This window comes from Apium graveolens, unplaced genomic scaffold, assembly GCF_009905375.1.
Source record: "Apium graveolens cultivar Ventura unplaced genomic scaffold, ASM990537v1 ctg8172, whole genome shotgun sequence".
NCBI classification, from domain to species: Eukaryota; Viridiplantae; Streptophyta; class Magnoliopsida; order Apiales; family Apiaceae; genus Apium; species Apium graveolens.
This window is the reverse complement of record NW_027420950.1, coordinates 84,843-101,326: the sequence shown is the minus strand read 5'-3', so window position 1 is coordinate 101,326 and position 16,484 is coordinate 84,843.

The window sequence follows — 16,484 nt, the reverse complement described above, 5'->3', positions numbered from 1 at the left end:
GTGGTGGTAAAGGCTAGTTCAACTTATAATGCTATCATGGGGAGAACAGGGATACATGCCTTCAAGGCAGTCCCCTCTTCCTACCATTCAGTTATGAAGTTTCCCACCCGAAACAGGATTGGAGAAGAGAGAGGAGATCAAACAATGGCTAGAAGCTGTTATGTGGCCTCTTTGAGGGCAGATGGAGTCGGGGGGCAGGTTCTTCCTATTGAAGATATGGATGTTCGAGAAAATGATGAGGATAGAGGAAGGCCAGCAGAAGAATTGGTTTCGGTTCCTTTAGACCCCAAGAATCCTGAGAGGATGACTTTCATTGGAACCACATTGGAGGAGCCCCTTAGAGGGAAGTTAGTGAAATTTTTGCAAGAAAATAGTGATGTGTTTGCATGGTCAGCAGCTGATATGCCAGGCATAGACCCGGAGTTAATTACTCACAAGCTAAACGTGGATCCAAGCCGGAAGACAGTGAAACAAAAGAAAAGAAATTTTGCCCCGGAAAGACAATAGGCTATAAAACAGGAAGTAGAAAAGCTCTTAGAGGCTGGTTTCATTGAGGAGATTCAATTTCCGGAGTGGTTAGCAAACCCTGTAATGGTGAAGAAGGCTAATGGAAAGTGGAGGATGTGTATAGACTTCACTGATTTGAATGATGCATGCCCCAAAGACTGTTTTCCGCTGCCTAGAATTGATACTTTGATTGATGCCACTGCTGGACATGAGATGCTGAGTTTCATGGATGGATTTAGCGGATACAACTAGATCAAAATGCATAAGGATGACATTCCAAAGGTATCATTTATCACTGACTTGGTGTTTATTGTTATCTTGTTATGGCGTTTGGTCTCAAGAATGCAGGAGCCACCTATCAAAGGTTGGTGAATAAAATTTTTAAGGATCTTATTGGTAAGACTATGGAAGTTTATGTTGATGACATGTTAGTCAAGAGTCTAGTAAAGACTGATCATATAGCCCATTTAAGGGAAGCTTTTGAGGTCCTGAGGTACCACAAGATGATGTTGAATCCTACGAAGTGTGCTTTCGGAGTGGGATCTGGAAAATTCTTGGGATTGATGGTCTCAAAAAGAGGAATTGAGGATAACCCCGATAAAATAAAGGCGATCCTGGACATGGAACCACCAAAAACCATCAAGGATGTTCAGAACCTCACAAGAAGGGTTGCTGCGCTAGGACGATTCATCTCCAAGTCAGGAGACAAGTGCTTGTCATTTTTCAAGTCACTAAAGAGCATCAAAGGCTTTGTATGGAGTGAGGAAAATCAGAAGGCATTTGAAGAGTTAAAGAAGTATATGGGCCAGGCCCCGTTGTTGGCCAAACCAGTTCTGAATGAAGTTTTATTCTTGTACTTGGCTGTTTCAGAGAGCGCCTTGAGCGCGGTGTTGGTTAAGGAGGAACTGAACGTCCAGAAACCCGTATACTATGTAAGCAAAATTTTGCATGGCGCTGAGTTGAATTATTTAACTATTGAGAAATTCGCTCTAGCCTTGGTAATGGCTTCAAGAAAACTGCGTCCTTACTTTCAGGCTCATCGGATTGAGGTGCTAACGAATCAACCACTGAGAAATATCATTCACAGTCCCAAGGCAAGTGGGAGATTGATTAAGTGGGCAATAGAGTTGGGAGAGTTCGATCTCAAGTATAAGCCACGTACGGCCATAAAAGCCCAGGCACTAGCTGACTTCGTGGTGGAATGTACCATACCCAACCAAGAAGTCGGGGGGCAGGAAGATGCCATACCTCAAGACAAGGGAGTCGATAATGAAAGCAAAGAGAAGGATGATAAAGAGTATTGGGTTCTCTATTTTGATGGAGCATCAAAAACAAACTCCAGTGGAGCAGGGTTGGTTTTGCAAAGCCCTAATGGGTTCTTAATTGAGTATGCTATGAAGCTAGACTTCCCAACCACAAATAATGAGGTAGAATATGAAGCCCTGATAGCTGGCCTTGGTCTAGCTGGGACACTTAGAGTCAAAAACTTAAAGGTCCGCGGAGACTCAAAGCTTATCATATCCCAGGTAAAGGGAGAATTTGAGGCAAGGGATGATACGATGGCTAAGTATGTACGCCTAGTAAGGGCTGTGATGACTCAATTTAATGAATGCCATGTTGAACACATTTCAAGGGAAGAAAATACTAAGGCAGATGCGCTATCAAAGTTTGCTTCATCTGAGATAGAAGAAAGTTCAGGAAGTGTATACTTCCGTGTATTGAAGACACGAAGCATAGATTTTAAGCTTGTGGCTCCCATAGGCCTGGGGACGTCATGGATTGATCCCATCAAGGCTCACATTCAGACCGGTTGGTTGCCAAGTGATGCAACTGAAGCACGGAAGTTAACTATTCGAGCACTAAGGTACTCTTTGATAGATGGGATTCTGTATAAAAGATCTTTCGTGGTTCCTTACTTAAGGTGTCTCAGGCCCGATGAGGCACGCTTGGCTCTTGAGGAAGTGCATGAAGGTATTTGTGGGCAACACCTGGGGGCAGGGCCTTGGCTCATAAGATAACCCGTTTAGGCTTCTATTGGCCAGAAATGATGGCTGATGCCAAAGAATATGTGAAGAAGTGTGATCGCTGTCAGAAGCATGCACCAGTTGTTAGACAACCCCCCGAGATGCTGACCTCTATCAACTCCCCAATCCCCTTTGCTATGTGGGGGATGGATATTCTAGGGCCTTTCCCTATGGCCATAGCACAAAGGAAGTTTCTGATTGTAGCCATTGATTATTTCACTAAGTGGATTGAAGCCAAGCCCTTGGCCAAAATCACAACTAAGCAGGTTGCACAATTCCTGTGGGAAAACATTATGTGTCGATATGGGATTCCCCATATCCTCGTCACTGACAATGGAATACAATTCAATAATGAGGAATTCAAGAAGTATTGTGAAGAAAATGAAATTGAGTTACGGTTCACCTCTGTGGCTCGCCCGCAAGCCAATGGGCAAGCGGAGGTAGCAAATCGGATAATCCTGGATGGACTACGGAAGAGGATCGAGAAGTCAAGAAATAATTGGGTGGATGAGATACTTCCAATACTATGGGCCTATAGGACTACCTGTAGAGTCACGACTGGAGCAACTCCCTTCATGTTGGCATATGGGGCAGAAGCAGTGGTTCCCGTGGAGATATCACATTCTTCTCCAAGAATTCAAGCTTTCAATGCTGGGGAAAATGAGGAAGGGCAAAGGTTGGCGCTGGACTTAATTGATGAAGTGCGAGATAAGGCACATGCAAAGATAGTAGAGTATCAGAAAAAGGCTTCATTCTACTACAACCTAAGGGTTAAAGAGAGGTTTTTCAAACAAGGTGATCTAGTCTTGAGAAAAATAGAGGCTTCTGGTGTCGGACAGAAAGGAAAGCTAGCCCCAAATGGGGAAGGGCCCTACAGAGTCAAGAGCGTTCAGGGTAGAGGAACCTACATGCTGGAAACTATGGATGGTTTTGAAGTCCCGAGGACCTGGCACGCATAAAACCTGAAGGTTTACTACGTGTAAGATAGGCGAAGTACGATTCTCACTTGTCATTGTGACAAGTAGGTTTAAAAGCACCTGGAAGCTTTGCTTGCGTAGGATTTTATATTCCAGTAGAATTTATATTGTCTAGTTATTATTGATTACGGTCGAACCCATGCTATGTAAGGTTTTGAAAAACCAGACTTCATATTAAAGAGTTTGAAATTATTTCAATCCAAGGATGTTTAAGATTCAAATGAATATTAAGATTGTAAAGTCAAAACAGAAAGAGGCAAGAAAAACAACATATAAAATATAAGCCCGGAAGGGTAATAAGTTCTGAATACGATTAAGTCAATACATAGAAAGCCACAATGGGCCAAACAAGAAAAACAAAATACTCAAAGATCCTTGAAGAAGTCATCATCGATGTTTCCTTCATCGGCAGCAGAAGAAGGAACTGGAACAGGATCAGCACCTCGAGGAGAAACAACTTCGGCCTCAGCAGAAGAAGCAAGAATAGGAGAAAGAGGGATATCATCAAGAAGAGGCTCTTTCCCAGGAATATCAGGGACTGGATAGGCAGTGAGAGTCACCTCCGGAATCTTCTTCCCAATCTCCTCTACTATCTGCTCCCAACAGCTAGAAAAGGTCTCCGGGAAGTTAGCATCGTACTCAGCATTTAGGACATCCTGAAAGTCCTGAGATGCCTTATACTCAGCTATCACCTCAGCTCGGGCCCTTTGAGCATCCAGCTCCAGCTTACGAACTTTCTCCTTCTCATCCGCCAGCTCCTTCTCTACCTCACGGAAACGAGTGAAGTTGGCCTCGGAAGCCTTGAGGTACCTATCCCTGTCCCTCTCAGCAATAGTTAGGCTGGTCCTCACATCCTTCAAATTGTGAAGGGCAGCCTGGAGATAGGTATTCATCTGCACGAACATATCAAAGTACAGTAAATAAAAAAAAAGGAAGAGGCTTACAGAAGCCACGGCCTGAGCACCCAGACGCTCAATCTGTAGGTCATCAGAAGACTCTACAATCTCAGCCCTGTCACGAGGCGTGATCACACTCTGAGACCAAACGGCGGCAGCCTCAGAACTCCCTACCACCGTGTCCCTCCTCTGAAGGCCCCAAGTGACGGTGAAGGGAGAAGTATCTTCATCAAGGCTAGGAGGCCTCTAGGATAAAAAGGTAGGGACGACCTCCTGAACCGTGACTGAAGGGCCGTCACCAATCCTAACCCGCTTGTCGCGGTGGGTCTCAACAGCAGAGCCCTTAGCGGCACGGGCCTCCCGCTTCTTGAAGATCGTGTCCAAAGCGGCCCTAGCTGCAGGCAAATACGAGCACGTAAGAAAAAGGACAAATAGAGAATGGAGAAAATGGAACAAAAAGGGGAAAGAAATACCCTCGGGACCAAGGTCACTTAGACCTAAACCTTGCAAATTACCCTCTGAAAGGATGAGAGCGCAATGGTGCAAGTTATCAGCAGTAATGGCCTTGATGGCCGCATCCTCATCTATCCCCAATTTTAGGTCTCTTAAAGACCCGTCTATAATTTTTGAGAAGTTGGACCTGAAAAAATGGTCCCAACCCTCCTCGGAATCCAGAAATACATAAAACCACTCACTCTTCCATGTTGGATACAAGTCGGGATTGGTGCCAGAAATAAAGCAGGAACGAGCCAAGGATCTATGAACTATTTTGACCCATCCTTGGTCCTCAGAAGCATTTACAAATTTAAATAAATAACGAAAGACACAAACATTTGGCTCAGAACCGTGTTTACGAGATTCGGCCATATAACAGTGAATAAAACGCCAAGAGTTGGGTGTGAGTTGGGTCGGACAGACTCGGGCCTCAGCCAAAAGGCGAAAAACAAAAGGATGAGGAGGTAGGCGAAAACTAGCATAGAAGGTTTCCTTATAGACCCGAATGGCCCCAGGTTTTGGGTAGCAGGCCCTATCATTTGGGCCTGGAGCCTCTGCCCTATAAGGGTGAGAAATGCCGAAAAGGCGGGCTATGGTACCTACTTGATCTGGACCAAATCTAGAAGGATAATTATATGCATCTAAGTGTAACATGTTAGGAAAGGCTTGCCCGAATTCGGTTAAAAGATCCCTAAGAGAAATAACCGAGGAATGTACAAGAGATTTTTTACCTCGGCTGGCCCTAGAGGGACGGGCAACAGCTTGGGGGACATGGGAGTGAGATGAATCAGAATCCGCCATGGATGAAGACAAAAACCCAGGAAGCTCTTGAAAGTAAGTGAAGAAGATGAAGATTCAAACGGAATCTTCAAAATAAGCCCAGAAAGCGGCGGAGTAGAAAGCCGGAAATCGCTTGGAGGTGGCGATTCTTGAGAGACTAATTGCAGAGTTGAAGTTTAGAAATTTTTGTGAAAGTGAAGTGTGAGAAATGAACTCACACTCCACCTCTTATATAGAGGAGCTCAAAGATGCACAAACGGGTCTGGGCCTAAGAAAAAGGCGGGAAGCCCATAAGATTTGAATTTTGAAAAGATTTAAAATCAAAGTTCATTGAATGAATCAAGGCTCGAACAACCTCAACAACGCCCAGGGTACATTATCCCAAGCCGTTGTTAGAAGTGTGGCTCCTAGGCGTGGTACAACAACGCCCAGGATGCATCTGTCCTCAACAACGCCCATGATGCATCGTCCCTAGCCGTTGTTAGAAGTGTGGCTCCTAGGCGTGGTACAACAACGCCCAGGAAGCATCTGTCCTCAACAACGCCCAGAATGCATTGTCCCTAGCCGTTGTGAGGAGTGTGGCTCCTAGGCGTGGATCAACAACGCCCAGGAAGCATCTGTCTCCAACAACGCCCAGGACGCAAGTTTCCTAGACGTTGTTAGAAAACTGTCTCCTAGGCATGGGTGCACGACGTCTAGGATCTATGAATGCATCAGCCTCCAACAACGCCCAGGACGCAAGTTTCCTAGACGTTGTTAGGAAACCGTCTCCTAGGCGTGGATCAACAACACCCAGGAAGCATCAGCCTCCAACAACGCCCAGGACGCAAGTTTCCTAGACGTTGTTAGGAAACTGTCTCCTAGGCGTGGATCAACAACGCCTAGGATGTATTGAGCAGCAAAAGTTCTATTTTTCTGATTATTTAATTAGAAATTAGGGAAAAAATCCAAGGAAATTCCTTAAATATTTTCTGAAAAATGTTAATATTTTCAGAAATAAGGAATAAATCCAGAAAATTAAAGGATAAATCCCAGAAATTAGGGAAAAAATCCAGAAAAATAAGGAAATTCCTTAAATATTTTCTGAAAAATGTTTTCAGAAATAAGGAATAAATCCAGAAAATTAAAGGATAAATCCCAGAAATTAGGGAAAAAATCCAGAAAAATAAGGAAATTCCTTAAATATTTTCTGAAAAATGTTTTCAGAAATAAGGAATAAATCCAGAAAATTAAAGGATAAATCCCAGAAGTTAGGGAAAAATCCAGAAATTAAGGATAAATCCCAGTAAATTAGGGAAAAATCCAGAAAATTAAGGAAAATTCCAGAAAATTAGGGAAAAATTCCTGGAAATTAAGATGATTCCTGAATAAAAGGAAGATTCATTGTAAATGTATAGGTCGCTCCACACTTTACGCAAAAATGAAGCCCTGTAAGGGAACGAATAGATTTAACTTCTGCGAAACCTAATCAATGTTTCCCAAAAGTTGGGGGGCAAATGATAGGGATAAATAAGTCCTGATTTTATAATTAATGGGCTGCTAGGCCCAATAAGAAGATGTATGATATTTAGACCAGAAAGGTTAAGCCTGATGGACCAGATCAGGCCTGGTGGAATAAAAAAGGCCCAAAAGCCCTGATTATTAATTAATTTCGTAATTAATTAATAAGGGAAAAATCAGCTATTGAGAAGAGTCCCGATAAAGATATAAATCCTTATAGATTAGCCTCAAGGGGGCCTAAAAGGATAAGGAATCAGCTTCCTACTTCCTAGGACTCCTAAGTCTATTCTAATTATGAGACTTGCCCACCAGGTCTCCTATATCAAGTCCAATTCAAGGACTCCCAACATCTATATAAGGGGCCTCACCCCACAAATCAGAACTATGTTTTTTGGCTTGATTCTCTAATTCACTGAGATACGTAGGCATCTCGTAAAGGCAGAATTAAGCTACGATACACGAGAGCAACCATTAAAGGCCTTGAGCTCCCGAATCTTAGTAATAAATACAGCAAATAATAACCTTAGTTTTTTATCCATAACAATATGAATACGAGACTAAACACTAGTTACAAGTATTGTTCAAACAAGTGGTTGATTGTCAAAATAACAAACAAAATAAATTTATTTTTTTCTAAAATTTTTATCATGTCACTAAAATATATAGATATTAACATCCGTACGGTTGGATCATCTATAAATATTTTAAAAAAAATCAAAACATTAATACGAGACTAAACACTAGTTACAAGTAAAGGTCAAAACACTGGTTGGCTGTTAAAATAACAAACCAAATGCATTTATTTTTTTCTAAAACTTTTGTCATGTCACTAAAATACTACATCCGTACGGTTGGATCATTCATAAGTAGTTTTAAAAAAATTGAAACATTAATATGAGACTAAACACTAGTTACAAGTAAAGGTCAAAATACCAGTTGACTGTTAAAATAACAAACCAAATGCATTTATTTTTTTCTAAAACTTTTGTCATGTCACTAAAATATATAGATCTTAACATCCGTACGGTTGGATCATTCATAAATATTTTTAAAAAAATTGAAACATTAATATGAGACTAAAGACTAGTTCTAACAACTATTCAAACAATTGGTCGATTGTCAAAATAATAAACAAAATAAATTTATTTTTTTCTAAATTTTTTATCATGTCACTAAAATATATAGATATTAACATCTGTACGGTTGGATCATTCATAAATATTTTTTAAAAATTGAAACATTAATATGAGACTAAATACTAGTTACAACTAAAGGTTAAAACACCTGTTGACTGTGAAAATAACAAATCAAATACATTTATTTTTTCTAAAAATTTTGTCATATTACTAAATAATATAGAAATTAACATCCGTATGGCTGGATCATTCATAAATATTTTTTAAAAAATTGAAACATTAATATGGGAGAAGTACTAGTCAAACTACTAGTTTACCGTTAAAATAGCAAACCAAATATATTTATTTTTTCTAAATTTTTTATTATATCACTTAAATATATAGATCTTGACATCCGTACGGTTGGATCATTTATAAATAATTTCAAAAAATCGAAACACCGATCAGGAAATAAATACTAGTTACAAGTAATAGTCAAATCACTTGTTAATTATTAAAATATCAAATTAAAAAATTAATTTTTAATATCTGAATTTTTTCAAATTACTAAAATATATATTTTGACATTCATATAGTTCAATAATTTAAATATATTTATAAAAAATCTGAATAAAATTCATAATAATTAAATATATAAAAAATATTTTTTTTTTAATTTTTTTTCGAGCCGAACCGAGCCGAGTTCGAGCCGTATTTAGCCGAGCCGAGCTCGAGCCGAGCTCGAGCCGAACATGCCAAAAGCTCGGCTCGAGCTCGTTTTCTTATCGAACACATTTTTGTGTTCGAGCTCGAGCTCGAGCCCTTAACGAACCGAGCCGAACCGAGCCCTTAATGAGTCGAGCTCGAGCTCGGTTCGCGAACGGCTCGGTTCGCGAACAGCTCTAGTTTCAAGAGTACTAGTATGATAGCATTAATAAGAGGACACTGCAAAGTATTTCCTTCAAATTGAAGACAATCAGACAATGATTGTCCTTTTTCTTTTTAGACATATTCCGTTGTATAAAATTAAAGTTAAAAAGACACGTGATGATGAACAATATATGAATTTGTGATTTTTTTTACAGGGAGGAGGAATATAATTATGTTCCTAGCTCATTGGCGGACAATATTATTATAACAAAACGTAAAATCAGAAATCTCTGTGTGTTTTCTACCCTTTGTCCTAAAGCTAATGGATTAAATTCCTTTCAAATTCTTTTTACTCTGGCATTTTTATGTTGTTTTCCTCCGTCTTATGTTAATAATTAATGTACTTTGAGCAACACTTAATAATTATTTTTAAGCATAGGTAATATGACAAATTGTGTAATATACTTATAAATGTTTAGTTCAAAGACCTGCCATGAAAAAATAGATATTTATTTGTTTAATCCTTTCCTATCAGTTTTCTATTTTAAATTTTTTTTAATATATGTAGGATTAGAATAATGTTGCAAACTTTAGGGAACTAGGATAACTATACAGTTATATCCTTTTTGAGCGCTTCTTTTAGCTAAGGTTCACTAAAACTGATATTATTGATATATAGTTCAAATATTTTAGGTTACTCGGTTTAATCCATGGTTAAACTTGCTTACCAAAAATACAAAAAAATAATCCATGGTTAAACTAGTGTTCAGCTTTTATACCGAGAAGAGGAAGTGCTGCTCTTTATAAGTTGGTAGGATGAATAATCCAAATCACTTACTTTAACAGGTAAGAGCATCTTCAAGACCATAACATGATAGGTATATTTTTAGCTAAACAAATATCAAATATTTATTATACAAAATTTAGCTAGTTAAATTTTATTTTGTTCCAACTTTGTGATAGGTTAAATAACTAGAATTGTTTCAACATTTGTTATAAAAATAATCACCATGTTAAGATTCTTAAACTCGTAAAATAAAATTGACAGTTAGGGAATGAATATTGACGTAGCACGGAAGAATGGAAAAATAAGCGCTAATCCTTAATAACAACCACAAATTCACAAATACAAATTCGAATAAGATAGGAGAAAACTCTCAAGGGTTTTTGATTAATAATAAGATAATAATCTAGTATATAGTGATGATGTTTATGTAAGTAGGGACATAAAACCCTAAAACAAAAGAAATAAAATCAAATCCGAATTAAAAATAAAATATTTATTATAAGGTAGTATGATCATGCGCTATTTACCATGATCATGCACAACCACCAAGTAGCAACTATTAAAAATTTCCTATTTGGCTTGAGCATGTCATCCTAAAGCGTGATCATGTGATCATGTAATCATCCCTTCTCAACAACGTGATCATACAGTCCTTTTATATATTTATACCCCATTTTTTCGATCCATAGCATCCACAATCTTTGCAACAAGCTATCCTACATCAAATATGAATATTGTTGAACTGGAAGATTTAATGAGCATTTTCATGCTAGCAAATATCGTTGAGCCACATAAACTATTGAAGAAGGATACTAAGAGCAAATCCAACTGATTTTTTAAATAATATTTTAAGTTCAAATATAAGAAATTTGATATATGATACTCCAACAGTGTCTTACTGGTTTATTAAATTACTAAGACACCCAATTCATACCATACTTTTAAGGTACCATAAGTCATACCTTATATCATCTTTATCAACAAAAAAATTTACTTCTTTCTCTTATTTTTACTTATTTTCCCTCTCTTCTTTACTTTTATTGTCTATAACTTTTCAAATTTATTATTACTATATTAACAAGAAAGGAGTATAATAAATATTGTTGGATCTAAAATGCAATATCGTATCCTAAATCACTAAAAATTAAAAAAAATAATATTTTTAAAAAACTTGTCATTAGAAGACTATTTATAAGAAAATTTTATAACTATTTCACTAGCTATTTTATTGAAGTTGATGGATGGAGTGCCCCATTAAAGTTGCCTTGAGTCGATAAGAGACGAAAGGGAGGATATTAATTTCATTATTATAAGAGTGGAGCAAGGCCGGGGAGGGAGAGATTCTTTTTTGTGAGTAATCAATAGTTTTATTATTGAATTGTATCCAAAATACAGTATACATTGGAAAAGCATATCTTTCATTTAAAAAGTGCTTATCATCTAACCGAAGATAATGCATAGATGTCCCCGGAAGCTTATATAATAAAACCTTAGTGTTTGAAAGAATAACCCACAAAAAGAGCCTCGTAAAACCTTTAAGAGTAAAACCCAATGGGAAAAAACTCAAGGAGGAAAAAAAGTACCCTCAACAAAGTACATTATATACAAAGCTAGTAAAACTAGTGTCTTCCGATAGTAAAAATTGCTCATGTCATCAAAATTTATAACTAAGTTGCATTGTACTCCGAGATCCCTGGCTATACAAATGTGCTTTAAAATCTGAAACTCTTCTCTTTATCGAGAACTTCACTATGTCATCAAAATTGTAGCAAAATTGTCTTTTATTTCGAGTTTTCTAGTAGGTAGTGTCTTTAAAGTCTTATAATAGAACACACATTTAAGTTTTTTTCAAATATCCTGAAAATGAGAACAAAAAAATAAGGAGAATATATTAAACTACGAGAATATTATATCTCATAAAACATGATAAAAGATATAATTCACAAAGAGTAAGAAAATGTAATAAAATATAGCCAAAGAAAATTTTTAGTTAGACATAAACAAGCCGGTAAATTGAGACTCGATTTCCTCTGTAAGGCCAAAATTATGTCATCAAAAAGGTAACCCATAAAAGGTACAATAAAGCCTTCAACTAAGGCACTAAATAAAATTATTCGGTCAAATAATTAATCAAATAATTGACTCAATTATAATAACACTATCTACAAACAAGGCACTAGCTAATTTAAAGTATGCGTTCAAATAAACAAATCAAATTTAATAATCAATGATTATAAAAGTCGTCAATTAATAAAACAAGAAGATTCTATTAAAAATAGTAAACCAAGTAATAAATCCCTTAATTTAAGGGATAAAGAGAGAATAGCTACTTTACTTTGAAAATTGAAAAAAAATAAATCAAAGCATTGTTAAACAATCAGAAAATTAAAGAATGGATATACCTAAATTAGTGCATTAAATGTAAAATACAAGGCAAGGAATTGACAAATCATAACACCCCATAACATGTGATTAATAACACAAATCAACATAAATCTCACAAGTTAATACACCAACCCAAGTGGTACTCACGATTAATACAATCATAGATAAAAGTGCCCAAATCACGTAATTTACCGTATTAATATGTCGGCACATAAATTTCAATATTAATAAAACTTCAGATACATATATAAAACTTTAATTAAAAATGATATTTTAACCGGTAATAACAGCGGATATACTTTGTAAATTAATAATATTAACAAGCACATAAAAATTGCCCTTAAATGAGATTCAAATTAAGAGATCGGTAATAGCTCTAATCAACTGTATCAATACATAATAAGATTCATATGCGTATACAAAGTAACATATATACTTAATAGTTAGGAATAACAAATCAACAGAATATGAAGCAGATGTCAATCGATTTCAAAATAGACAGAGAGAGAGAGAGATAGGGGTATCAAGCGCTTACCACTTACTCCAAAAATAGCTACTTGTGGAGAAGGGGAAACTATAACTTTTATAGTGTAGCAGCCAGCTCCACGTTTTGATATAGGGAGATGCTGGACACCCCAACAACCCCCCAAGCATAAGTCAGCACTACCAAGTCCCCGCCACAACCCCCCCAGCATCTGCCAGCAATACCAAGTCCCCGCCTGAGAAATGGATGGCCCCATCTGAGACCATGGCTACACAACATATCTTTGGCACATATCTTTGGCATAAATCTCCTAAATATGCGTGACAGTGGGAATCGAACATGGGACATGTTCTGATACCACTTGTTAGGATCAAGCACTTACCACTAACTCCAAAAGCAGCTACTTGTGGAGAAGGAGCACCTATAACCTTCATAGTGTAGCAGCCAGCGGCACGTTTCGATATAGGGAGATGCTGGACACCTCAATAGAGAGAGAGATGGGGGAGGGGCAGAGAGTTTTAACTTTGTAATGATGGAATACCTGTTTCCCGTCCGAAGTTACTTTACATATTCTTTATCTTCCATTACATAACCATATCTTTACTTTCCATAATATGGAGCACAGTACCAACAAAGAGTTGGTGTAGTGGTTGAGATATTCAGTAGTTTAAAAAGTTTGACTCTTGCTGTATTAACTGATCAAAAATGGAGGAAATTATTCTTGAATAATAGTGCTTAAACATATAATTTGTAATCAACCTTGTCATATATATATTTCTTTAGATTCTTATGTTAGGAGGAAACACACATATTCTAGATTCAATTATACCAATATGGAGTACACACACAACAATATTTGACGTGGAAAACCACGTCCCAACTTGTATTATTAATCAAAACAATTATCAATCATACATCAATACATAACACCTCAATGGTATCCCAAACTGATACTTGAGCCAATAAATGCTCAAACAACTCCCGCACGATACCTAAGAAGACTACATCTCTTAATCATACATTAAACAATAACATGACTATGTATATATAGCCATCACAAACTTAGCGAATAAGACATACCTAATCTAATTATAATAATAATTATATACCCATACAATTATTACCCAATCTCAGTATAATGATTGTCAACACATACAATTATTACTCAATTGAAATATGTCTTGTATCATCAAACCCATACCGCATATTGGGTTTAACCCCATCATCTTATTCCACAAACACCTTGCTTGTGTGAATAAGGGTTCAGGGAGGGAAATATTTTAAGTTCAATAGATATTCTATTTAAGTAAGAAATCAAATTTAATGACATTATCAAATATAATTAGTTGCAAATTGCAATCCAAAGCTAAACGGATATAACTTTTTAAATTTATATGATTCCTCTCTTTCTGCGGTTAAACAACTATATACTCACATACATAATTAATATTGTCATATCGATCAAGACCTAATAAAGTTACTAAATTTAAAGTAATTGAAACAAGTTCTGATTCATGTTTATATCAAACGAGTACCAAATTTATGCATATACTAATCTGGTCATAGAATTATTGAATGTATAAAATACAATAAATTGTTATGAACCGAAGCCTAGAATGTGACTCAAAAATTCTATTTTTAGTCAGTCTGAATGAGAGAGGATAAGACAATAGAAAATTTTGAACTTTTGCCTTTCAGGTAGAAATAAAATGCATTGAGGCCTAATAAAATAAGCATTTTTTTTATATTGCATGTTGATCCCGGACTAGATAGGCGTTTGTTTCAAAAGATGGTCTATTATCATATAGTCTACTGCATCTTCATTATAAAAAAGGAAAAGTCAAAAGTTAAGTAACAGTCTTTAAAGAAATGGCATAATTAGATGCCTTGATAAAATATAATGAATGTGCACTACACAACTCAAAATCATTTACATCCCCTCAAAATGCAAACAATTATAAAACATTGTTTTGTATTTGTATTCCATACTTGATACTTCCATGTGTCTAAGGCACTGCCCTTTGACTTTACCTTAAAAATGCCCCTCTTAATTATTTATATATAAATAGGAAGTCAAATAGCTAATTAAACAAAAGCAAAATCTTTTAAAATTTCTCAATATTATCATTTTACAATTTTATAATAAAACATTTTGAAGTGTTCTTCTCCATCTTTATCATTCAAATTATCAAATATACTAAATAACATCAACAATAAACCTGGTATTATTTTTAAGATACCAAATTACATATAACATATAAAGAATTCAATTTTCAATCTAATTATTAAGGTTATAATATTTAACTTAAACTAAGTATTTGTATGCCGGATATGATTCGACTCAACAACAATTATACTATTCTATAGATATATTATGTTCTATAACACTTATCGAGCTCAAAATATATACACTAGGAACTTGGACGGAAGAGTTATCCAACAACTGTGCTCATAAGAGCGGGGGAAGGTGAGATATCAGCCGCCACTCGTACAGACCGAGAGATAAATTTTGTCGTCCACTACGACAAAGACAATCAGTGAGAATTCATAGAAGTGTCATCATCAAAATCAGAATCAACCTCAGCACTACAAATATGATGGGATAGGATTTGTTCTTTTTTCAATTCACTCCACTCGGGCCTTCAAATATGTTGATTGATTTTACTTTAAGATAAACTTGTCAAATGAGAAGGGTTTAACTCATCTAAAGATTTACATGGTATAAGTGTGTCCCATGTAAAAAAAACTATGGGCCAAGGTATTGGCTCACTTACTTTTTAGATTATATAACCAAATATTTTTATGTTGAATTCATACGTTCTTTTTCGTATCATTATATATGTGACGCCCTCAATCTCGGGGTTATGAAATGAGGACCCACACACCATTAAATTAATATAAAAACAGCAGATAAAATAAACCCCGATTAAACACTAACATGATCTACACAGGTGTAAGTATGAGACAAGATTACAACTAACAACCAGAATAAATATATTACAACCCAAAATAAAATGGAACCGACAGATAACTCATTGTATTTGGTCTAACTTATACATTCCTTCCAACTAATACGCTTGCTCTCACACACACACACTGATACCTGCTCTGGCATCTGGAAACCTGCGACACGGTAGGGACCTCCAGGAACGCTTTTGCGAGCAGTGCGCCTAAGTCTGGCCATCTTCTTGCTTAACTGACATGGTTAGATCAAAGCAAATGAATGAGCACAAAAGCTTAGCAAGTAACTATATAACAGTTCTATAACTTCAATAACATTAGCAATAGCAAAATCTGAGGCATTCTACTTTTAAATTTTCTAGGTGGCAGTTCTTTATCCTTGACTATATAAATGTTATGAAGAAAGGCTTGGGCTTTTAAGAATCAAGGTTCAAGATAGGGTGAAAGCCGATATTCATCAAAAATCATTAGCAGGACTTTAAAGTGTTTCTCAATAGAAGGAAACAATCAATCAAACTTTGAAACTTATCATTAGCGTAAAGTGACGGGGTTCACAACATTACAACCAAAACAAAGACTCGAGTTGCTCCAACTCATTTTATTACTTGAAAAAGGAGCAAACTGGTAAAAGAATTTAAACATTTTCTTCTTTATAAAGTATATAGAAACCACTATTGTCACATCATCGACTAGTCATCGACTA